The sequence below is a fragment of the Cricetulus griseus genome, chromosome 6 (assembly GCF_003668045.3).
Source record: "Cricetulus griseus strain 17A/GY chromosome 6, alternate assembly CriGri-PICRH-1.0, whole genome shotgun sequence".
Lineage (NCBI taxonomy): Eukaryota > Metazoa > Chordata > Mammalia > Rodentia > Cricetidae > Cricetulus > Cricetulus griseus.
In genome coordinates this window covers 54,044,612-54,070,955 of record NC_048599.1, presented here as the reverse complement: position 1 = coordinate 54,070,955, position 26,344 = coordinate 54,044,612, and the positions used below count along the sequence as shown (strand labels likewise).

The 26,344-nt window shown below is 41.6% G+C and overlaps 1 protein-coding gene and 1 long non-coding RNA gene across 5 annotated transcripts in view; one reads left to right on the top strand and one right to left on the bottom strand.

Annotated features, from left to right (window-relative positions):
- The window catches only part of LOC103162672, a 53,726-nt gene extending 28,527 nt beyond the window's left edge, over nt 1-25,199 (bottom strand). For 2 of the 3 annotated variants that reach the window (XR_003486554.2, XR_003486555.2), the window contains exons 1-4: nt 20,943-25,199; nt 17,594-17,704; nt 15,194-15,254; nt 7,929-7,976 (exon numbers count right to left, since the gene is read on the bottom strand). This is a non-coding gene — a long non-coding RNA (uncharacterized LOC103162672). Of the gene's footprint in view, nt 1-7,928; nt 7,977-11,908; nt 14,204-15,193; nt 15,255-17,593; nt 17,705-20,942 lie in introns of those variants that run through there. The other variant, XR_004770619.1, reaches the window with a different exon arrangement.
- Nucleotides 1-26,344, top strand: part of Sema6d (semaphorin 6D) — a 569,391-nt gene that overhangs the window by 377,446 nt on the left and 165,601 nt on the right. For both annotated transcript variants that reach the window (XM_035446964.1, XM_035446965.1), the window contains exon 4: nt 10,028-10,055. The gene's annotated coding sequence lies outside the window, so the exon portion shown is untranslated. The remainder of the gene's footprint in view (nt 1-10,027; nt 10,056-26,344) is intronic.

Genomic DNA, 26,344 nt, shown 5'->3' with positions numbered 1-26,344 from the left:
CCTCGGGGAAGGGCATCAAGGTCAATTCTAGTTCAGGGACTCTGGGCTCTGCTTCTGAAGTATGTGGTATCTTCAGCAATACGGGCTTCCCTTTTACCTCTGGAGGCCACCAAGGGCAACAGCAATAGGCTGTATATTTGGGGAGTCTCTTGGAGAGCCCTGGCCATCAGTGCAAAGAGGGCTTCTCATGCCTGGTATTAGTTGTTTGTTTGTTTTTGGAGAGGGGTTGTTTTGTTTTGTTTTAGGTGGTCTTTGGCTCTTGGAGGGAGCCTTGTTAGTAAACATGAGAAAAGTTCATTGAAACTATATATGTATAATTATACACAGAATTATGTTTGTTGTAGTTTTTCTCTTTTTAGGTAAATAGTTAATACTATGATTCCTCGTGGTTTTTTCAGCCACCCTTGCTATTTTACAGGCACAGTAGCACCATCTTATAATCCCAGTGCATAGGGGGTGAAAACAGACAGATCCCAGGGACTTGTTGACCAGCCAGGCTAGCCTAATGGGTAAAAGAGCCTGTCTGAAATGACAAGATAGATTGGTCCTGAGGAGGAACAACTGAGATTGTCCTCTGGCTACCACATGTGTAGATATCCCTACACACAGACACAGACACAGACACAGACACAGACACAGACACACACACACACACACACACACACACACACACACACACACACCTATCTCACCTAGGGGCAGCTTCTTCCCTAGGGGACGTCTAACAATGTCCAGAGGCACTTTGGGGTATCATAACTAAGGAAGCATCTAACAGGTAGAGGCTAAGGATATTGTTAAACACCCTCCAGTGTACAGGTCATGCCCCCTCAACAAAGAAGCTCTTAGCTTTCAATGTCAACAGCACTAAGGCTGAGACACTAATTAATGGTGCACTTGTTCAGCAGTTTATCTCACAATGAGTAGTTAAGTCACAGGTGGACAGGCCCAGCAAGTACTTAGTGGACTGGCTCCCTCAAATGGAGTATAGTGTTGAACAGCAGTGGAGACCACTCTCCACAAAGTGGCCCTGGAGTGTGGTGACAGGAAAGTACAGGTGTGTGGCAAGTGCTCTGTGGCTTCTGTCCTGGTGCTGTGGTAATTTCCTCAGAAATGCAGATGAGAGTGTACATCTCCATGAGGTGCTATTCCAAGGGCAGTGGGGAGAGAAAGGAGACACTGCTGACTACTGACAACATCTCTTCATTGTCCCCTAGCACTGCTACCTTGATGTGGGTTGTGCTGGGCTCTGTTCAGAAGGCAGGCAAAGTACTATTTAGCAGTTGGCTTCTTAGAAGTTCTTTCGTTAAATTTTAGCTATATATATATATATATATATATATATATATATATATATTCCTTTTCACCCTTAATAAATTCTTCAGTTTCTGGTCTGCTCATTTCCTTTGCCCTTTCCTTTATATTGCATACATTTGATGGATTTGTTCTTTGGTCATTTCAATGTACATCATAGGTTACAAAAATGGGCATGCTGCCTAAGGCACCTTCTTCAACAGAGACCATGTCTACTGGATTAAATACCAAGCATGTCTGCATATGATGGCATTGGCCTATAATCCTAACACTTGAGAGACAGAAGCAGGAAGATGGACTCAAGTCTGAGGCTATCCTGGTCTATCTACTAAGTTTCTAATAAGGCAGGACTACATAACAAAATCTTGCCTTTAAAACAAAAGACAAAAAAACAAACAAAAAACCAAGAAGGCCTAAGTAATCTTGCAAGAAAAAATGTCTAGACTCTGTTGGCAAAAGCCAGAAAGCAGTAGTTGTAAGGACCCAAGCAAAGAAAAGCATTTTGCTTATCTGTTGCTATGGGGCAACCAACTCCCAAACAGTGACTCAAACACTACTAATTATTAGGTCACATAGATTTGTGGCTTGATTAGTTCACCTGAATGGTTCTAAGTTGGGGTCTCTTGGGGGCTTAATTATGCTACAGGACGGGCTTGATAAAAGGCACTGTGTTCAACCCTCAGCACTAAAACTGCCAAGTCCCAACTCCAAATACCTCACAATCCAGCTGGACTCAGATGTAGAATCTCTGCAGACATTGTTGGTTAAAATGAAGTCATACTGGTACAGGGTGAAAGTTACTCCAATATAATTGTGTGAGAAAGGTGACAACACAGGGAAACCACAGGTGTGGAAACAGGGGATGCTATAAAAACCTGAGAATGCCAAGACTGGGCTACCGCTGAAAAGGACAATGAAGGCTCTATCCACAGTCCCAGAGGAAGCATGGCCTTGCAGACACTTTTGAGTTTTGCCCCTAGAATTGTGAGAAAATCAATTTTTGCTTTTATAAGCCAACCCACTTGTAGTATTTTACACAGCAGCCCTAGGTAGTGTATGCAGGATCTCTCAGGCAGTTGCAGTCAGATCTATGGCTGAAGGCTAGAGTCTGTCTTGGTCTGTTCCTGGTGTTGTAACAAAGAACTTAAGTAAATCATAAATGATAGAAATATCTTTCCTGCAGCACTAGAGGCAGCAGATTCTAAGATGGAGATGTCTTTTTAGAGTAGTGGTTCTCGGCCTGTGGGTCACAACTCCTTTGGGGACTGAATGACCCTTTCACAGGAGTAGCATATAAGATAACATGCATATAAAATATTTACATTATGATTCACCAGAGTAGCAAAAATTACAGTTTTGAAGTAGCAATGAAATAATTTTATGGTTGGGAGTCACCACAACATGAAGAACTATGCTAAAGAGTAGCGTTAGTAAGGTTGAGAGCCACTGACTTAGAGCTTTGGTTTTTGTGTTAGAGGTGGCATCTTCTTATGGCAGCCCCATGAAATAGATGGGAGATAAGTCTCAAAGGATTTAACAGACACCCTCACATTCTTGCACAAAAGGCACAACCCCCATCACATGCTTGAGGACCTCATGGCACAGTCATTTTCTAATAGCCTCATCTTAATACTACTATATTGGTACACTGGGGATTGAGTTTCAGCGTGGATGTTAAAGGTACACTAAAGTCCAGATTCACAATATGTAATCACGAGAGATTCCATGGGACTGTGGATGCAGGAGAGCATCTTCAAAAAGCAGGTGCCGGCTCTAGGGTGGCAAGTACATCTGGGTGTGGCCAAGCATTGAGGTTAGCATGTTGGACTGGTTTATGGTGACTATGAAAACCAAGTAGAACCAGATTTCTTTCGATGTATCCTAAAGTTCCATAAAAAGCAATTAAGAGCTACCAAGATGGGACAAACACTTTAGGTAGAGAAAAGTGTCAGGAGAGAAAAGAATAAAGAGGTGTAGAGATGTCACAAATGTGTGGCTGGAGTATGACTGAGCAGATGGATACATTTGGGATTCCCATTTTCTAATAGCAGATGTCACAGGGATTCCCATGTATTAGCACCTCGTGTCTCTGTGTCCACAGAGTATCTGATGGCACTGGTAAGAAACGTGCCCGATGAGGCTTGTGGGGTATAGTAATTCATGGACAGGGTCACATGGAAGGTGGCAAAGAGAGCTGACTATAGCAACTTACATTTAGGACCCCAGCATCTGTAGGTACCAAACAGTGACCTCACGGAAGGCGATGGGAGTGAAATTCAGGACAGGCCATTACTTCTTGCTATCAGAGGCTGACATTTTCCATTTTACAGTCAGGCTCTAGTCTCCAGCATTCACCAAACTAGGTATCATTTCTGAAATTAAGGTGATAGAATATGTGTAGGATGTAGGACAGAAGGAATAACCAATGTTTTCAAAGCATACATTAAAGTGAATACCCACGAAATGGATATTCCACAGAGAGGAGCGTGATAGAAAGGAAAATGTAGAAATGGGTTCACCTGGTTCTTCCAAATGCTCTTAGGAATGCCTCTCTTTTTCTCAATTGGTCCTACCACATTTCTGTTCATGGGATCCAACTCAACTTGAAGCAAGAAAGCAGGTCTAAGGCTCATGTTTTCTCTGATTCAGATGGCACAAATTAATTATTTGTCACTCCTTATTGTAGCTGTGGTCTGGTCGTTCTGCTCTGGTTGATTGGCTGGGCATGGGTTAGAGGCAGTCACATTTTCCTTAGAGTTAATTTCATCTGTGTTAAGTGTGGCCATTTTTGTCAACGATCATGGAGCGAATCTCTGTGATTAGGCATTTAACTATATGGTAATTACAAAGTAAATAGTGTTTACAACAAACCTCTTGGTTAGGAAACAGAGTCTATGTCAAATTATAGCCTGTGAAAATTACGTAAATAAAAATTTGCATCTAGAAGGGCCCTTCACAAAAATTATAAAAAGATTGTATAATTTTTGTTTATATTGCATAGTAGCACAACAATTGTCAAACCAACTGAAACTGTGTCCATAATGCATTCTTTCCAAAATATTTTCTCATAACTGCATATGTGGTGTGTGTGTGTGTGTGTGTGTGTGTGTGTGTGTGTGTGTGTGAATCATTATGAAAAACAAATTGTTTTTCTTCTGATTTTCTGATTAGTGAGAGGTACGAGAATGAACACAATGCCCCAGAATGTGTTTACAGAGGGAATGGGCAGAGCTGGTACTGGTGAGGCATGGACGGCCTTGCCTCTCTGCCTCTCCCTGAGCCCCAGAAGTTCCATTCACCTCTCAGAAGTTTCCTGTGTTCTAATTCTGTCTGAATTTCCAAAAACATCCTCTACTCCTTGTTCAATGATTAGTCAAGAGAAGAGCTGTACCCTCAATCCAAATAGAGGACTGTATAAAATTTCCCAAAACGAGGGTTTTTTTAGCTTAAGTTCTTAGATTTGGACAATTGCCTAGAAAGACTTTCATTTTTTAATAACCAGAAGAGAAGCTGTAAATATCAAAATCTCCCTTCTTAAAGAAAAAAAAAAATCAGAGGCAAAAAGCTCAGGGTGGAATGGCACCACAGTTGACTACGCCTGAGGGAACGTCATTCATCAGCAGAGACAACATAATTCCCACAGCCTGTTTAGCAGCAAGTGTGTCACTGAGGCTTACAAACTCTGGAGGATGCTATTCATTTGTCTTTAAGCCACATGCTATCTGTAGGACTTGTTTTGCCTGGTTGTACTAGATATGAAAATGTTCCTTGCTTTGAGAGCATGAGCTTACATCTTTTGCCTTGGCCCCCAGGTTCCCTTCTAACATTCTCATTTGTCCATAAAGGCCAGTACTCATTTTGGAAATACTCCCCCTTCCTGAAGTTAACAGATCCAACATGCTAGCAACTAAGTACCTGACATTCCCAGCAGTTGAACACTGAGTAGGTGGTTAATGACAACTGGGATATCCATTAGAGAACTCGCAGAGGATACTTGTTCACTGTTGCCCTGGTGTGGAATTTACTGAGGACCCATCAAATATTCACATTATTCACCATTCTGCATTTCAGGATATAAAGTTCCACAGCACAAGAGAGATATTTGATATTCATTGCATAAGTAGGAAGGCTTGCTTCCAAGACCCCCCCCCCCTTGTCTAAGTGGGGAGGCAGGTTTAAGCACAGGTCATGCTAATACAGTTTGATGAGGATTCTGGAATGGGTAGGAAGAGCTAACATTGAAGGACAAACAAGGAAATACTTGTGTGTGGAGGGGAACTAAGACCTGAAAAATGGTGTGGTGTGAGGTTTTAAAGAAGGAACAGGTACATATCAGCTGAAAAGGCGATTGAAATAAATACACCTGAGGTCATGTGTGGTCTGCATGTAAGGGATACAAGCAACACAAGAAAGGCGAAGGCCTGGAGCATCAGCCTGGAGACCAGTGGTTCTGGGAGCTGTCCACTGTGACTGGGATCCAAAGAATAGCCAGTTGAAAGCATCTGAGTCACCCCTGAGAACAACAGTTGCTAGGTACTAACAGACAAGGAGAGAGGAAATAGATGGCATGATTTGCTCTGAAGCAGCTGGGTGCTAAGGCCTCCCTGCTGAAAACCAAGTCCACCCTGAAACATGTCCCCAGAGTAAAGAGAACTCACAAGAAAGCCACAGCAGTGTCCCAAAGATTAATGTAGACAAGACTGCTGCTCAGGGCCTGAGACGGGTCATCTGTCAGTTTGATTGCACTGGGAAATGGCTAGATTAGGAAATCAGATCTCTCAGTGAGCTGTGAGGACATTTCAAAAGATGCTAAGACCTGGAGGCCTCGGACCTCATCCTGAATGGGCCCACTGACGGACTTAGAATTTGAGTAGACTACAGAAAGGCGTTAGAACTGCAAGATAGGGTCTAGACAGAAGAAGTGAGTCCCTGAAGCACATCTTTGGGGGTGGTGCTCCAACTTGCCCTATTATTACAAACTGCCTTTATTAGCTGCCCCACGATGCTTACTGCCCAACCCAATGTGTGTGAGCCATGCTGCCATACTGTCTCCACCACAGATGCTGGTTGTCTGAGAGTGTTCCTTCCCTCTTCACTAGGGCTCCAGATAAACAACAGCCACCAAGGTCACCCCCTCCCCCAGGAGTCAGTGACTTCCCAGTTCACTACCACAAGTCCACATGCTCTTAAGAGAGGCATGGGACAGGGGAGGAGGGGTAGGAAGGGAGATAGAGGATCTCATATTACACATCTTGCGCATTGAAGAATAAGAGAAGACAGACCACGAATGTGCAGAGCAAATGTATTTATTAGGGAAAGGTGAAAAAGAACTGCCAAGAGGGAGAGAGGCTCGAAGGGAGGCAAACCTCTGCTGCACCCTGGCAAAGGGCTCTCATTTATCTCAGGATGGAAGGTGGGGGCACACTGAGGTCATCTTTGGTATGGTTGATCCATCCTGGGCTCCTTTCAGATGGAGCTAGCATGCAGTCTACACATTCTGCACATGCTCCCTAGGCCCAAGAGGAGAGCTACTCATCCATTCAGGGGAAAGGTGATGTGTTCTACATGACTAGTTTATGGTCCACCAGGGCTCTTGCCCTCACTGCCTAAGGGACTTCACTCCTCTCACCACAATATAAGGAGATCTCTGAAATAGCCAAACCCTTGCTCCCTTAGGTTGTTTGCTACTCTTAGTCACAGCAACAGAGAAGTAATTAACACAGTGACTGAGTAACTATGACCCCACAACAATACAGAAATACAGGGATAGTGCCTCATTTGAATTAGTTCCTTCCTATGTCTTATCATTAAACTTTTCTATTTCAGCAAAATAACGGCGGTGAGAACATGGTAATTTTTCATGTATTTTTATGCATATGTTCCATTAAAAGTTGGCATCAGTATATAGCCCACTTATTTTAGCTTAGTCGTGATCTTCTAGTAAATACTTAAGTGGGTAAATCCAAAGTTAGCATTTACAAATGAAGAAAGGGAGCTGGTGGGGCTGCTACATGGAAAGTAATGATGCGTTCATGATCATTTGTGCAAACTGTGTGCGTTGGAAAAGAATGTTTCCTATGCAAGGATGGGTGGCATGTATTTGGACATTTCAGTGATTTTTTTTACGATATCACTTATAATTGGAGGTTGAAATGCTTTGCTGAACCAAGCAACACAGTATTTTGTGAACTGGCAGAGAATTAGAGCCAGCAAATGGGTACCATGTGTCCACTTCAGAACTGTGGTTGTAGGCAAATTCAGACAGAGTATGATTGATTATGATTAATTGTATTTACTTAATGGTTCTTTGTGGATAATTCCATCTAAACTTGAAGGGGGAAGGTGTGAGCAAACACCTGAGAATTATCCAAGCTAGTGGCTGAAATGTTTTCATTAATCCTTTAGATCCCCCCCTTTTTTCACCTCTTTATTCAAGAGTCTTCAAAAAGAGTAGACTGCTTTTTTCTAAGTCCTTCCAGTGATAAATTTCAAAGATTCTATGACTTACATAGAATTAAACTATAAATAGATACCACGTTAATAAGGCTACATCACCTAAACTTTTTTCCTTTTCTCAGTGACTTGTATGTTTGTAGATTAAACCAAATAGTGCTTACCGTAGGTTAGATATCTGTCTGGAGATCACAAAGGTGAAGGCCGGGGATCTGTAAGAAGTGAGGAGACCGTGTTTAATGAATACCACTTTCTTCAGGTTATTTACTGAGTATATTCTCTTTCATGGGATAGCAGGGTGCACTTACTTACTTACTGAGATAGTTATCTCTTTATGTAGCTCAAGATGGCCCACAACTTGCTATGTAGTGAGACTGGCTTCGGATTAGCACTCCTGCTTTCTCAGCCTCTCATGCATTGGGGTTACAGACATGCACCACAGCCCCCACATAGAATGTCCACTTCAAACACCTTCCAACTGAGCTTGACAGTGGGCTTACATGAACTGACATAATATTTCACATCCAGCCTCCATTTCCCTAGAACACACTGAAAATGCCATGCCTGCTTGAGTGCAGCTGGGCTAGGCCCAAGAATCTGCATTTTCACAAGCACTCCAGGTGATGTTCACCCACAGTGAAATATAAACATTACTTCCTCTAAGACCTTCCTCTTGGTGCTAGGAGCATAGTACATGTAGATACCAAATACTGAATAGTAAAGAGGGTGAGAGATAAGATTCGTGTAGCAATAGCTGATGCTGTTGGCCTTCAAGAATTTTTTTTCCCTCTTGAGTCCAGCCAGAAGCAGGGGATTAACTGACACTTTCGTTTACCCTTTATCTTTTCTGAAGGGCAAACCTTTCTACTTCGACAAATTTCTTTCTGAAAGTAGTTTCAAAGCCAATGTGTGCAGTGTTGGCAGAGCAGTGGGGACACAGGGAGGAGAGCTGTCTATAAGGGGATACATTTTCCATGAACTTTTAAATTAAATAGTGTATGAAGCTTGGAAAAGTTCAGTGTAAACTGCATTTAGAGTTTACACTAATGAGACTGAGCACATTTCCAGCTAAGACAGAGTCAATAGACAGGATGGCACTGTAATTTATTACAAGGCCATTTGATTGGAAATAAATGAAAGGATTTTAATACACTTTCAGACTGTGCTTTCCCCTGCTTTTGAAGTCCATTGAATTCTTAATGTTGATTTTCTACTTTTTGTTTTTAAAATCCAGTCCACTAAGGTCTACAAAGCTGTTTCTGCCCAAGGCTAAGCCTGTTCTAGGTGAGCTAATCAATCAATTTCCACCCATTAGGAAGGAGCGCTCAAATAAAAACCCTAACCTTTTGATGGATTTCTTAGCTGTTCGCTCAACATCTTTTTTCTAATTGGCACAATACCAAGAAAAGAGAAACAACCTTATAGTTTAGGAAAGGGGAAGTGTTCAGGTCCCCGAGAGCCATGCAGTGTCCGGGGGAAAAATGTTTCTCAGATCTGGACCTATTGATCAAGCACAGCCTCCTTTGGTGCTGATGGAATTGTTTTTAATTAAATCTTTCTAGCCCAAGTTGAAACACACACATATATTTAGGATGTAAAAGAAATGCTTCCGAAAAGCAAACTGGGGAGAAGACGTCATGGTGGGCTAAAGTGAACATCCGACTCACCAGAAGCTTTGGCACTGAACTGAACTAGTCAAAAACTTTGCTTGGTTTTTTTCTTTTCTTTTCTTTTCTTTTTTGTTTTTCATTGTTGTTGTTGTTTTTTCAGACTTAGGACTGCAGAATTGGTGCAGGTCACAGGAGAGGACCTGTGTGAGTCCATTCTGCTGTCATGTGACCTAGCCTGACTGCTAACCTAGACAACTTTGTAGAAAATGAATATGATGCTACATTTCATGAACAGGGTCTTATCACAAAGGAATTGTTGTCTCTGACCTGTGCAGAGTGATAGGATACATGAGACATAGTTGACAGGCAATCTTCAAGTTGTCAGAAGGTTTTTGTTTGGCCTCAAAATGCTGTTTCACAACTCCAGAGACTAGATTGGCATGGGATTTACTCAGTCTCTTGGACCATGGTTCCCTCACTTCCAATGGTCCCCTCTCATCCTAACTGTATCCTTAACTAATAATGGGATTAAGTAAAAAAAAAAAATGCTGTTTGGCTAAATTATTAGAAAAACTGTATTTGTTTAATTCAGTTCTGTGGTTTCAAAGGTCAAAAGTAATAAAACACTAATGCACTTGTCTTGTCTCTTTTAGGTTTTGCCAAGACAGAATAATCTCCAAGGTATGAGACAGTATACTATTCTACAATTTGTTGGCTAAATTCAGAATGATGTAGTTGCCTTTGGATTTGTTTATCTGTTTGTGGTGAGTGTGACACTCCAATGGTGACCAGAAGTGGGTATTGGTTCTGCTGTTGGTGGTGGTGATTAGAACATCCTACAAATATATATGGCTGGATCAGACCAGAAGAGAGAGTGGGGCAAAGGAAGGGAGGGAGGGAGAGCAGGGAGGTTTTCTTGCTTGATTAGTTCTTTTATGAGATAGCAGACTTTTTGTCTCTGATATTCAAAGACAGAAGACAGCTTCTTTGTGAGCCAATGAGGCAGGGCCCCACACCTCCACTGAAGCCTATTTTGGGAGAATTAAAAAGCAGAAGCCCCTCCACATAGCCCTGACTCCTCAGCTGCATAAGGCCTCCTGTCCAACTCTGCAGGACCACATTAGCCAAGTTGTTTAGCTTCCAGAAGTCTCCATAAGAACATGCTATTGCGGATGTACTAATCGTGTTATAGAACACAATAGGAACCCCTTTTGATTCCGTTAGAGGACTGGATGTAGAGGATGTGCACCATCTGGTTTGCGAAGGCAGGAATCGGTTTTCCAAAAGGGCACACATCCAAGTTCTGTTTAATGCCCGTCAGAAGGAAGAAGCATAAGCAACTCTGTTCATAATGAGATCAGTGCTGAAGCTAATAAGATGGGGTGTGTTTCCAGTGCTCGACGTTGCTCTGAAGCTACATGTTTGCAGTACATTTGGCCGCCTTGTCTTATGTGGAGGCTGGGTTTACAATTGAAAAATTTAAAGCTCTGCACGTGTTAATTGGAAAATAGAGGCATCTTTGCTGTAGAGCATCTGGCTTCCTAGGTATTAATTATGGCTCCGTCTACACGTAGAGACTAGTATTTTTAATGTCTTCTCTTATTCATCAAGTTACTTTTAGAAATGGTTAAGTTTTCAGATCCCAGGGGAAAAAAAGGAAGTTAAACTCTACTAGATACTGGGCGCTTTTTTAAAAATGTATTTTATGCTAGGTGTGCACCTGCTTGTACTCAAATTGCTTTTTTTTTTTTAACCACTGTTGCATTCTTTGAAAATTTCATGCAGTATATTTTATCATATCCTTTCCCATCTCCCAATTCCTCTCAAGCTCTCCCTCCCCACTGAACTTCATGTTTTCTTTCCCTTTAAAAACAAAATTGAAAAGGAGAAGAAAAAAGGAGATGAAAAAAGCCACACACACACACACACACACACACACACACACACACAGCAGCAGCAGCAGCAGCAGCAGCAGCAGCAGCAGCAGCAACAATAAGAAAAACATTTGAAATGTTAAATTTGAGCTGGCCAACTACTTTTGAACATAAGGCCTGCCCTGGATTGCGCTGGATATATCCAGTGTCATTCCACTGGAGAAAACGGATTTTTCTTTTCTTAGCAGCTATTATTTGTGAATAGCTCCTTTGGGGGAGGTGGGACTTTGTTTCCACAGCCCCTCCTCCATGCTGGGATTGTGTCTGGCTTGAGCTTGTACAGGTCATGTGCATGCTGTTACAGTCTCTCTGAGTTCGTATGTGTATCAGCCCTGTTCTGTCTACAAATATTGTTCCTTTAAAATCTTGTATGACCTCTGGCTGTTTCCATCCCATCTCTTGCATAGATCCCAGGACCTGGAAGCTAGACATTTTTGTCCACTGCACTCAAGAGGTAAAGGGAGGGTCAAGGACAGGCTGGGCTACATAGCAAGGCCTAATCAAAGATACAGAAAAATAGTAAGACATCTTTTAGGGGCCGTCACAGTTTATAGCAACGAACAAGAAGAAAAGGGCTTCCTATTGTTAATCATCATTGAATCCTTTTTAAAAAGATGTTTATTTAAATAATCATGAAAGCCTAGAAATGCAGCCATTTCCCTGTCCCAGAGATCTAAATGGGGCTGCTTGGAGTCACAATGACCTGCTTCCAAGGACTAATTCCTTGGCTTCCTATAAACATTTAAAATCTTCCACAGCAGTGAACATGACTTGGGAAGCTATGATACCCCCTCTCTAACTGGAGGCTGCTTCTGTATGTATCCTACAAGTCCAGCTCGCACGGATGCAGAAGGCACAATCACATGACACACAATCTCATTGAAGGTAATTACAGCTGTCACCATCAATCCAATTAAACAGGGTAACCAGCTCTAGGGAGCCAGAAGCAGCACTGGCTTTCTGACTAAATCCAGGCTTTGAGATAAGGGTGTGAGTGTGGATTTTAAATATTTTCATGTTTTGAAATACTGTTGCACATGAAAATAGATAATATTGAGAAAGTAGTTAAGTGGAAAGAGATCAAATAATTGGAGACTTTTAAGTTTCTCATTTCTGAACAGTGAGTGTGTCTGTTATTGAGCACCCTGGCTCTGGTTTCCCCTGTGCTGATTCCCCTTGCAGCCTCAGTGGTTCATGAAGTGCCATTCATTCTCTGCATTATAGCTTATGCTTCTCTGAGTGCTTCTGTAGAGTGCCTAAGGTTCCTCAAGGTACTTCACTGTGCTTGGTAGACCCTTGGTTGCTGTAGCAAATAACCAAGAGAGACAACCTAAGAGAAGAAAAGGTTGTTCCAGTCTTGGGGTTTTAGATCATCAAAGTAGGACTGCTCATATAAGGTACCCAGGAAAGAGAGAGAGAGAGACAGAGAGAAAGATCCCCATTTTCTCATTTTTCCCACATTATTCCACCTGGGCTCTTGGCCTATAGGATGATGTCCTCTTAGTCTAAGTCCTCCAAAGAAACCCCTGTAGTTTTTGCATTGAGTTGTTCATTAAATGATCTCCTTACTGTGCTCAGTCTCATCAAGTTGACAATTGGAGTTAACCATCATAGCCAAGTTGTTTTCATCTTTTCTGTTTCTTCTAAATTTTTAAAAGAAAGACTTATTCAATTATCTATTTGTGTGTGCACATGCATGAGCATATGTTTGAGCACATGCATGCCTGTGGATGCCCAAGGAGGCCAGGAAAGGGTATTGTATCACCTGGAGATGGAATTGCAAGTAGTTGTGGGTCACCGGATGAGAGTGCTAGAAATTCATCTCCCAGCTCCTCAAGAGCCGTGATCACTGTTAACTACGGAACCATCTCTTCAGTCCTTTCCTGACTAGACATGTAGATTACCAATTAGCTTCACCCCTGGCTCAGCTTTCCCAAAGACATAATCTATGTCCCGATGCTTTGGCAATGTCTGGCCCTGAAAGTGGGAGTGGGGAAAAGAACCCAATGAAAGCTACATTAAAAAGGGAAGAGAGAAAAACTCAATGAAAACTAAGATTAAGTTTCTTATCTGACTAACAGGATACAGATCAGAGAGCAAGTTAACTTGCTTAAAAGAGGCCAGGAGCATTCCATACATCTCTGTATTTATCAACTTCATATATAGAAGTTTTACTACAGTTGCTACTACAGAATGTAATTCCTAAAAGGATTCTGGAATCTATCTGATCAGATAACCCTATGCAAAAATAGAGCCTGGAAAGTCAGCATTTACTTCTTGGAAGCAGAAGTGGGAGCCTGCCTTCTCTGCCCTTGGAGAAAACTAAACAGAGATATGGTAATATCTACAGTAAAAGAAAGGAAGACAATTACCCATGGGACACCGGCATTTGCCACAGGATGAGACTGAATACACTATAGTGAATATTTGGAATTCTATCAGTATGCAACATACACTAACAATGTACTTGGTTTATCTCCAGTTCAGAGGGTGTGGTCTTCACTTCTTTTCTAAAAATGTAATTTTAGAAAGACTAGATGGATTTGATGATAGGGCCTTTAACATGCTATAAGGCTGTAAGGAGAGTTTGAATATTTGCCTAGCTTAGGCAAGGCCCTGAGTTTGATTCTCAGCAGAGGATAGATATTTTACTACTGTATAACAGTTGCCCTAACATTGCATAAGTAAATAGACAGAAGAGAAATGTATTGTTTCTGAAGGTCAGCAGTAGAGCTGCAGTACTATGCAGCCTCAGGAGGCAAAGCAAGTATCCTTGGGAACTGGATGGAAGACTCTGCACAGTCACTCATTATGAAGGCTGTTGACAACAGCTGAATTCCTCATGCATGGACCAGCACGTAGGCTACTTGAGTGTCATCAGAACATGGCATCCACCTTCACCACAGTATGAAAGAGAAGATAGAGAAAAAGAGCAACTGAGAAGATTTTATGTCCAATCTCTCAATTCTCTAGCACCAACCAGTTGTCTCACAAATCAATCACGTCAATTCTGACACCAACTCACCAAATCAACATCAACCCCAGGGTAAGCAGTCACACCTACATGACTAACCCTGCTTCAGAAGCCAGCCACACATGAGGCACTAGATCTCATACCCCTCCCCTCAGCCCCGCTTGCCTCTTCAGCAATTTGTTAAAAATTACAGAAAGTAGGGAAGTGCTTTATTCTCTACTAGGAACAAATGGAGGAGATAGAGGTGGACTAAGTCTAAGGAAGAAGTATGCCTGTGCTTTCCAGGTGTGACAGCCCCCAGTGCCTCCAGTGTGCATCTACCTGCAATCCCATGAGCCCTGTTGCCCAGGTGTGGTTAATAGATATTTTATCATATCAGAATGATTTAACAGATCAACAGTTAATAATTCAATCTCAAGTGGCTCCCTCTCCCTGAAACTTGAAAGTGGGGCTGAAAGTCCCAAGCTCTGGACCAGTTTTGCTTGCTGGCAGCTAAATCTCATCATGAGGTTATCTGGGGTTGGCTAAAACTTAACTCACTATCCTGGAGGAAATTTCATTTATGTAGTAAATACTCAGGACCAAGTCAGCTTAGAAAAGCAATAAACTATAACCACAGAGGGTACCTGGGAGAAGAGGACAGGATGCCTTCTATGGGCTGAAAAAATGATGATCCAAGTGAAAGAAAGGAGAATTGAAAATTAGGCTATCCACATACTGGAGACATATGTTTCTAGAGTTGGCTGCCCTGAGAAGCCAGAAGCTTCCAAGAATCATTGTCAGGTCCTGAAACAAAACCCAGATGTCTCCTTACTCCATAATGTCATAGTACCCTTTATGTCATATGTACTATCATTTCTGCTATATTGTGTAGGAGGGATAAAAGCCTTGGAAGCTAACTATACACCCACCATGAATTTTCTTCCATTGTTTTCAGATGTTCCAAGGAAATCTGGCATCCTCCAGAGTAAGCTTTAAAAACAACAACAACAAAATGTGAAAGTTTGGTTAGATGATTACATGCTATCCAGTTACATTACTGTACTCTTGAAGTGACCCTTGAATGTGTGAGTTGTGGAAAGAAAAGCTTTATCTGGTCCTTCAGTGGAATTTTCAGGCTTAACTGTGCCCCACTCAGACTTCTCAAGGCATCCCTGATGATGAGAGAATCACTAGGCACAAGCCATGGCTTATGGCATGCTTCTGCAAGGCTGAGCCAGGACCTCACATCCAAGACAAAGAGATGATGTGTACTGTGCCTTTTGGTGCTGAGATGGACACGATTCTAAGAAAGCACAAAGTGTGTGACACTTTTAAAAGATCTTGTCTTGATACCTTAGAAGGGGAGAAGGCTCAATGGGTAAAATGATATGTAAGCATGAGGATCTGAGTCCCCTATTCTCAGCCCTTATGTGTACTGTAAAGCTGGAGGGACAGAGATGGGTAGGTGTTGGGGGCTCATTGGGCAGCCAACCCAGTCATTCAGTAAGTTTCAATTTCAGTAAGAGGTCCTGATTCAAAACAAGAGGATTGTAAAAGGATTAAGGAAAGGCATCTCAATGTCTTCCAATGTCCCCAGTGTCATCCTCTGCTTTCCTTTTCCCCCTGCATGGGGCAAATATGTACACACGCACATAAGAGAAGAGTGGAGCAGAGAGGAGGGGTAGGAATGGACTTGGAGGATCTTACTAAAGATCTTGTGCTATGACTGAGGTCAAGAGACTGAGAAAAGTTAATTTAGGGAGAGAAAATGCATATATACTCCTGCAATACCCTATTTTCTGCAGTGCCATATATCAACAGTCAATTAAGCTCTAAAACTACTGAACAGAAAATTCCAGGAATGGCTCAGTCATAGCATTAAACTTCCCTATTCTAAGTAGCATGGTGACCCCTTCTGCTACCTTGTTCAGATTCAACCAGGATGTAAATTGCTTGTTTGTCTAGTATATGTCTAGTCCAGTGTATCCACCTTATATGTGTTACCTTTGTGGTAATTAGTCCGCATCATACTCAGCTTGAAGATCAACTGTTGATTTATTGTAGGGCTTTTCTTCAAGTAATCCTTATTTACTTAATAATATCCCCAAAGCACAAGAGCAGGGGCTCCTGGGAATGCATGGACAACAGAAGAACCTGTGAAGTCCTTCTTTTAGGAAAGAAAAGGGGGAGGGGAAATAGTCTCAATTTTATAAGGAAAGCAAAGAAATTGTATGGCGAAATATCCAAGATCTAAAATATTATTGTTGACCTCTTATAGTACCTAATTTATCAATTAAGCTTTCTCAAAGGTTTATATGTATAGAAAAATATAGCACAAAATGTTTGATACTATTTTTAATGTCACATGTCTCTGGGATCCTGTAATGTCTTCTCTAAGGACAGTGGGTCCTATAGGATGTTAAATGGTACCTGATGCCCCCACTCAGTGACTATGTACTCTAATGCGTACACATAATGTTTGCTACTACAAAGTGCTCTAGAGCTGACATATGGCCAGCCCACAGATCATGCAACAAATAGGCAATCTTAGACATTTCCTACTATCTTTTCTTCAGATAAACTAAAGCCTCTTAAGGTAAGTTACTGTACCAAGGCTATAAGTAGAGCTAGCAGCAGCAACCACTGGAATTGTTCAGCATTCGAATCATTGTCCCTTCTACCTACTCGCCCCACTATGAGGTTAGCACAATACTTTTTATTGTTATAAGTAAACATCTACTTATCTTTTATTTAAAACAAACAAACACATAGTTTGTTTGGAGTGTAGTACTGCTGATGTAGAGGAAAAGTGCTAAGGTTCTCGGGAAAATGTTTTCCCTGAGGAAGACATGCTTAAAAGGATGTCATTTCCATGCAGTGTGTCTTGCAGAACAACAAGGCTGTTACTTATGATCAGTTTTCTGGCAGATGTGGCACATCGGGAGGGGCGTGTTGGCATTACACTCTTTGACCTGCTAAGGGTTGATGAAGATCTGGAAAAAGGCACTAGTATTTGAAGAAAGAAACTGGTGAATACGTGATCATTCCACAGACAGGCGGAAGTCTAGGGAGATGGCAAGCGCATGCAGAGCTTCTGCCAAGCATTTCTGTAGCTGTTGTTTTTCTGGGCTTTTTTCTCCAGGGCTCCTTGCACTGTTATAATAATTTGGCCTCAGAGAATGTAATATATTCTCTACCCTTAAATCTATTTAGAATTTCTCCAGTTTACATGTAAACAAAGCCTGGAAAGACTCGTCTGTGTGCCAAGTGGGAGAAGAGTTGAATTCTCTGCCATTTCCTTAAAGGACTATTGCATTATTCTTACTCACATGACTTAGACTGTGGTCCACAAATTAATGATCCATGAACTGTCTTCCCTAGATAATAGGTGATCCTTTGGAGAAGAACTGGATTCATTCCTGAGCTGGAGGTTGTTTTCCCTGCAGAGAGGAATGTTCTGTAGATGAACTCGATAATGAATTTTCCCTGCATCTCTTCTGACAGGCAGAGAACAGTTCTCAAATGCCAGAGTTAGGAGATTTCCATTCAGATTGTAATGCCACCGACTATTACCAGCAAAGAGGGTGGGGTGGCATGTGTTTTACTTTTCCCTTTACTTTCTTTTATAATTTATTTCAAAATAACAGGTTGTCAAGAACTCACAAGAATCAAACAAACCTCTCATGTTTGGGTGTGAACATACATGTTATTATTTCCAATGGGTGGATATTACTTATAAATCATAGAAGTCCCTTAATACAATCTCTCTCCATGTCTACATTCAAGAAGACTTAGGGCCAATGTCCTACCTTCGGGCATTTCAGCAGCCTTGTGTTTCTGGTACAACTGAATGAACTGTGCACCCTGAGTCTGAGCCGTTTCCCTTGAGTTCCTTTATACTCTCTAAGAATCTCCTCTAAGAGAAAGCTATGTGTCATATGAAAATTATCATAGAATACATTTACTCTTCATGTTACTAAGGGACACTATGCTTTTGCTTGTCTGTATATGTGTATTTAATTTGGGTTATACTTTTATTTTTTCAAAATGGGCAGATAGTTCCTGTTTAATCTGTTCTTTATGCATTCTTCCAGCTTACATCAACCATCAATGCTGTATCTTAAAATAATACTCTGAATTTTCATTGACTGTCAGGCATAGAATGTTCAAATGGCTGCTCAAGTCATGTTAGATAGAATCATGTAACATGTAGACTGGAGTAGCTACAAGGTTTGTGACCATACCTATATACATACACCTTCATAGTCCATCCCCTATAGCTTCAAAAAAGTGAAACTTTGGAAAAATAAAATGAGAAGATTGATAAGGAGGGAAGCAGGCATACACAAAGAGCCTATGCTGTGAACCTACACCATAAGCCTACACCATGGGTCTACACCATAGGTCTATACCATAAGCCTATACCATGGGTCCACACCATGAGCCTATACCATGAGTGTTCTCCATGAGCCTATACTATAAGCCTACACAATAGGCCTACACAATAAGCCTACACTATGGGTCTACACTATAAACTTATACCATGAGCCTAAACCTTGAGCCTACACCATGGGCCTACACCATAGGTCTACACTGTCTTGACCCAGCATGTTTTAGCCTTAATCCATGAGGTTCAGCCTGAGTGGGGGTGTTTGGACCTGGAAGCGCCTAGCAACCCAACGGCAATAAAGACCAAACACAGGCATCTTGTCATCTTTAGAGAGCTCTCAGTTCCATGTTGTAGAACTAGAGTCATTTCTTTATTAGCTGTCTTTTCTGGTGTTTCTTAAGCGCCCTGTCATGACCACAAGGGAACCATTTCTCTCTTTGTTCTCTCTGCTCTGGTCTCTTGCCCCTAACTCCTGTCCTCCCTAGTCACTCACACATCTCTGGCACCTCTGCCCAGGTGGAGGCCTATTCAGATGCTTAGGCCCACAGAGATGCAAATAGGAGGCATATTACCCTGAGGCCATAGTAAACAATAGTAGCCTTACTGGCATTAACAATACAATAGTGGGTTGGAGCTTTCTGGTGTTCCTGTTTAGTGAAACCCAAGGCTGGATCTCAAAATATTCCATAGCGGAAATATTTTGGTCCCCCACACTACACCATGATCCTACACTATGGGCCTACATCATGATCTTACACCATAGGCCTACACTATAGGTCTACACCATGATCTTACACCATGAGCCTATACCATAAGCCTATAACATGGGCCTACACCATGAGCCTATACCAAGAGACTACACCATGACTATACTCCATGCTTCAGCACTACAAAAACAAATACCTTGGGCCTGGGAAGAAGACTCTGTGTGTAAGAGCTCTTGCTGTGAAAGCAAGAGGATCTGTGCTGAGCTCCAATCTTCATCACCCACACAATAGCCAAGCTTGGTCAAGTGCACTTGCAATCCCAGTAATGAGGCAAAGAGGCGGGAAGATCTCTCTCATTGATCAGTCATCCTAACTAGAACAGTGACCTTCCGATTCAGTGGAAAAACCCTGCCTCAAGGAACAAAGGCAAAGGCCACCCAAGTATTTCTCCAGCACTTGCATGCATGCAAACTGGCATGAACACCTCCCTGTGGACACACACACACACACACACACACACACACACACACACACACACACACACACACACACACACTTAAAAGACAAAAGAAGCAAAAGACAGAGTTTATCATGTTCCTGTGCATTCAGAGCTAGGCATGGAGCAAAAATCTGATTCACAAATTCAGCAGTTAAAAGAGAGAAAACAGAACCTCTTTAGAGGCATTCCCCCAGCTCTTTCCAACTTTGTTGGCTTAAGCTGCCTCTCCTTGGAGCATCCCCCTTAGAGATTTAAAAGAACTTTTGCAGGTCTTAATTGACACGAAAGGAGTTCTTTGAACCTTACTGCTTGCTTCTAAAATTTATTTGAAATTTAAGTCTTTCTGCACTAAAGCAGCAAATATATGTGATATGCAAATTCTAGGACTTACTAAATCTAAATACCTGTAACCCAATTAACCCTGAGTCACCCCCTGCTTCTTCCTTATCCTGGAAACATGACTAGTCCTGGGGGAAGAGTGATTCCTGAAAGGTTCAGGCATTATGTTGGCCTGCCCCTGTTAACTGGTTGAACAGGCAGTACCCTGGTCAGCCCAAGGTTCCATGGGAACTAAGTCTGCACGCAGGTGCAAAGGACCCCTTTAAAAGATAGGCCCCTGCCCATTTATGCTCTCTGCTTTCTCTGTTCCCCGCTCTGCTTTGTCTCTACTCTGTCTCCCACCTATGCTCTCGCTCTGTCTCTCTATGGCAACCAGCCATGGTGGTCAGCCATTACCCCTGTTCCTCTTCTTAGTCTCCCCATTCTGCCGGGCCTTATAATAAACTTATAGACTTATGTCTCATGTCTCAGCATTTCTCTTTTCTTCTTTTTAAACAAAACAATAACAATTCCAATATCATCCTCTTAGGAGATGGGGATGTGAGTGGTGACCAGGACACAGGCTGGCCCCTTGTGCTTGGAAGAGGGCTGTGGGGCAGGTGGGAGCTTGCCTTTCTGCTTTTGTGGCTAAAGGGCCAAATTCTGGTACCTAGCTCTTGAGAAAGTAAATTTGTGCTCTTTACAAACTACTCAGTCTCAGTCATTTTCTTGAAGTAAGGTAGCAGAAAAGACAAGCAGCTTACCACTCACTGTTCCTGCAGGGACTCCAGTGTTCCAGAGCTACTCCCCTTCAGATTCCTCCTGGAAAATCCCAAGTGATGTCATACGCACAGAACCAGCTTTCACCACACTAGCATAACTTTTGCCAAGGCTCTCAGGAGTAACAGTCTATCTCACTACACTGCTGCTGTACCAAACCTTGCCACACCTACCAACACTGTGTAGAAGCTATTCTGCTAAGTCCAGCTAAGGTCCATATTTTACATCATACATATGTTTTCTCACAGAGGCTACTTTGAAGGAATTGAAGTTTTGCTATAGCATAACTGAGATTTGAAGAAGAATTCTGAAGAATTACTTCTTGTCTGGGAATGAGGTTCAGTTGGTAGAATGTTTGCCTAGCATGTATGATGTTCTGGGTTCTAATCCCAACACCAGATTAAAGGTGGCACATGCCTTTACTTCCAGCATTCAGGAGGCAGAAGCAGGATCTCTATGAATTCAAGACAAGCTTAATCTATATAGTGAGCTCCAGACCAGCTAAACTTTCATAGTAAGAACTTATCACAAAACAAACAGTAAAACAAAAATCCAATTGGTTGTGGTAAGAATGCCTATAATTCCAACATTTAGGAGGTAAAGGCAAGAGAATCAGGTGTGAAGGTCATCCCCTCAGCTACATAACAAGATCTAGGCTAGCCTAGACTAAATTTCTTGGCTTCCAATGAGTTAGTTAGCTTAATATAAAGGTTATTTTACATTTATTCTTCCAATGTTTTCTTCTCTTGGGGCATAGTCATGCTTCCAGGGCACCTAAGGCCTAAACCTGACTAAAGTCTTAGTCATCACATTATCTTCTAATTCCCTAGTCCTCATAACACCTAGTTTTAGCCACCCTCCAGGAAACTGCTCCTCTGTGCTTCAGGGCACCTAACAGCTCACATGAGCTAGATGATGTCAATGGAGTCTCTTCTTGTTAGGACAAGTTTTTTCTGAGAGAGTGGTTAATATTTACCAGCTCTCCACCATAGCTGCAACAGCCCCTACTATCACCAAGTAATTTCTACAAATATTTCCAACTTTATTTGAATTCCCACAATAGATTTATTTTTAACCACACCCCATTCCTTAAAAAGGTTTAATAAGAAATGAGGTTTAATAAGAATAATTGTTTCTTTATATCCCTTTTGTGACTGTGCTAAAAATTCACAGAGCTGTCTGGACCTTTGTGGTAATGAGTTACAAATTGAGGCTTTATGTAAAATCCTGACCACATATGTTTACATATAGAGTTTTTCACTCTTCTGAATAAATCCTTCTTCATTCCTAGATGCCTTGTCTTATTTCTAGCATAGTAATTTATTTTTGTTACCGATTTCTTCTAAAACATTTGATATGTAATAAGTAGCAGTATTCCCCCACCTTGGTGTGAGTGGAGATGTGTCTTAACCGCTTTGCTTTTGGGCAAAATGCACCATGTGACTGCAGGGTCCTCTTAAAATTGACATAAACATGGCATGTAGTGTCAATGAAAAATCTCCTCTGTGAAGCCAGGAAGGGCTACATACACCCATATGCATAGTTCTCCCCTCATCACAGACACACACATACACCCGCACGCACGCACGCACGCACGCACGCACGCACATACACAATCACTCATAGGGCCAAGTAGCAACAAACTAAACCCTCTGAAATTATAAACCAAAGTAGTCTTTGTTTCCTTAAGTTGTTTCAATTTGGTCACTGAGTTGTTTAATGAATGATTATATATCAAATGACATTTCAAAAAGTTCAAGACAGTCGGGCATTGGTGGCTCATGCCTTTAATCCCAGCACTCGGGAGGCAGAGGCAGGAGGATCTATGTGAGTTCGAGGCCAGCCTGGTCTCCAGAGTGAGTGTCAGGATAGGCTCCAAATCTATACAGAGAAACCCTGTCTCAAAAAACCAAAAAAAAAAAAAAAAAAAAAGTTCAAGACAATTAGATTTGTTTAGAGTATATGTCTTTCTATACAAAATAATACACAGATGATGGAGGACCTGTCAGCTTTCTGACAGTTTGCAGTAACCATTAATGAAAGTATGTATAATTCTATGATAATGAGAGCAACAGCAAAGAGTCCAGTTGTTGTTGTTATATATAATAATCAGTTTTTTCTTCCTTACCCTCTCCTTTACACAATACCCACATTCATATACATTATACACCCATACCCATATACACACATACTCATATATCCACACACTCATAAACCCACATACATTTATACACAGTATACACCCATATACATACAAAACTCACACACTCATATATCCATATATATTCATACACACATACACTCAAATACCCACACCCTTACACACTCACATAAACACATACATTCACACACACATACATGCTATATCAAGTCATTATCAGTCTTTTAGCTGCATGGTAATTTTTTATATCACAAATCTCTAATGATCAAGGAATCATTTGATGATGAAAATATATTTTTATGGAAAACAATCATGTGTTAACAGTCCTTCCATAATTTTTAGTGATACAGAAAATATTCCAACTTATACAGTAAGGTAAAACCAGATTATAAGACTATACACAACATAAGAAAAATGTGTGTTTACATATGTAAAATGTAATTACAGGAATTTTAAAACATTTTCCTACAATGTCCGTATTCCCTCTAACAACATATTAATTTGATGAAGAAAAATGAGATGTCATAAAAGAAAGGAACTCATAATGACTAAGGTAATTAAGACACACGTTAATGGCTTGCAGGGCTGTGGTGGAACACTAGAAAAGTGATGAGGTTTCTAAGGAAGGGAAACTCATCCCAAGAGTCTCTAGGGCGAAACCTGACAAATTGGTACCTTGAAGTTATGTCTTAAAAAACTAGAGGTTTGATTAAGTCAGGGCACAGTGGTGACATTTGAGAGAAGTCCGTGCAACCTGGAGAACATCAAATATAAGATTAGAGCCAAGAATCAAGGAACACAGGGAGAGCTTCAGGCCTGAGCCCTTCCAGAGTTCTGATGAGCGCGTCTGTGGAAGTGCGGTTCCTCAGCTCCTCTGCTGAGCCTTGAGGGTGATTCTCAGATTTCAAACTGGAGTGTTTTTGAGAGAATAGTATGCTGTGTTACAAACTTAAAAGTCAAGTGCTAAGCTTCATGTTGTTCCTGGGTGTTAGTATTCGGGCATCTGTACTGGCCTGCCCTTGGGGTTCTGGCAGGATATAGCCTCAGCTGCAGCAGCTAAGAGCACCCCTTATGCACATTCACTATGCTCCCTTTTAAAAGGGCCCTGCCCATCTTTCTCCCCCTCCCTCCTTCCCTCTCTTTCTCCTTTTCTTCCACCACTCTTTTCCCCAGGAGCCTGTCTGTGCCCCCCTCCTGCCCCTTTTCTGCCCCTTCTCTCTCTCCTTCCAATAAACCTCCCATGTGAGTCCTGTTGTATGGCATGACTTCTCTTCACTTTAAAAAAAAAATTACAAAACTGGGGTCACAAGATCATCCCTGTGAATATTTGGATAGGTATTTGCAAAGAGATGAGCCTGAAGTTATAGGGGCCAAATCTCAGGGCCCATACGATTAAGACAGAACATTCCAGTTAGAAAATAAGCAATTCTGAGAATGCAGTATATATGTGCTGCAATCACCAGTCCCCTCCTGACTGAGCAGAAGAAACCTGCTAAATTAACACAATAAATTATTGCACTGAGTTTTCCCTTAAAACCGGTGTGATGTAGACAGCCCTTATCCAAAATAATTCTGGGAGAACCGAGACTGTTACAGCCTTGTGTTCCTTTTCAAATGTATGTATGAATGTATACATACTGGATGTATACACACTGGATCTCTGCTGCAGGGTCCAGCTGACTTGAAGCCCTTCTGTCTGTCTCTTGCATCGTGTCTGCCTTTGGAAGTGTTTGTTAGTCTTGTATCAGAAAGAAATGATCCAAGGAACTCTCTTATAAGTGAAGAGTATTGGCTTTTCACCCAGACTCAGCAAAACTGTTCAGACAACTGAATGGCTTCTGTGGTAACTTGTATAAGAATGCCTTTTCCACCCCTGCACCCCTAAGGCTCATATATTTGAATGTAAATCACCAGGGAGTGGAACTGTTTGAAAGGATTAGAAGGATTAGGAGGTATGATCTTGTTGGAGGAAGTATATCACTGGGGGTGGTCTTTGAGGTATCAAAAGTCTATATCAGGCCCAGGCTCTCTCTCTCTCTCTCTCTCTCTCTCTCTCTCTCTCTCTCTCTCTCTCTCTCTCTCTCTCTCTCTCTCTCTCTCTCTCTCTCTCTCTCTGCCTATGAGGATCAGGACACAGAACTCTCAACTACTGCTTCAGCTCCTGCCTGCATGCTGCCATGCTCCCTTACCATGATGATAAGGGATAAGGGACTAAAACTCTGAAACTATATGCAAGCCCCCAGTTAAATGCTTTCTCTTATGAGAGATGGCTTTGTCATAGTATCTCTTCATAGCCATAGAACAATGACCAAGACAAACACCTTGGTCTTCTTTTTCTCCTTGTTTTATTCTGGATTACTAAGATTGACAAAAAGTTACTTCTTACAAATGCAGTGATAGCAAACCATTATTTCTGGGCAATTTGGTGTGTAAGCACAGGGTGTGTAAGCACAGCTTTTATAGCTGCCTATCTAGATCAACAGAATTCAAAAATGTTAAACATGTTTTAGAGTAATTGTAAATGTGTTTATGAAAAAACACACAGATAAGTTTTCATGGAAATGAATGTTAAAGTCATACGAAGCCTAGAAGGACAAATACTTTCTCACTGTTTCTGAGAGAATGAACACCACTAATTATTCAAAAGTCAAGGGAAGTTTAAAATTTAGGAAGTTTTTAACTTTTTAAAATAAAAAACATACATGTAAGAGGCTGGGAAGTGGCTCAGTCAGCAAAATGTCTGCCGTGTAAGCATGAGGATGTGAGTTCTGATCCCTACTACTGGGTTCCTTGACATTCATCTGTCACTCTAGCATTAGGGGAGGGAGGGTGGAAGTATATCTAGAGATCACTAGCCTGCCAGTCAGGAAAACAAGGAGCTCCAGGATCAGGGAAACATCTTATTTCAAAAGATAAGATGGAGGATGATCAAGGAAGATATTTACATCCAGCATATGTGCCCACAACTACAAACACACACACACACACACACACACACACACACACACACACACACACACATGATTACATATAATACTGGTGTGGATAGAGCACTGAGGTCATCCTTCCCCCATATACTCTTTTACTCTTTTAGTTTAAGCAGATTTCACCTCAAGTCATCTATTCTATTCCTCCAATTCATGGGGAAGGGCAGGCTTGGCCCTTATTGGTTCTTCAGGAAATACATGGAGTTTTGGCTACATTTCTAGCACCATTTTCCTAATG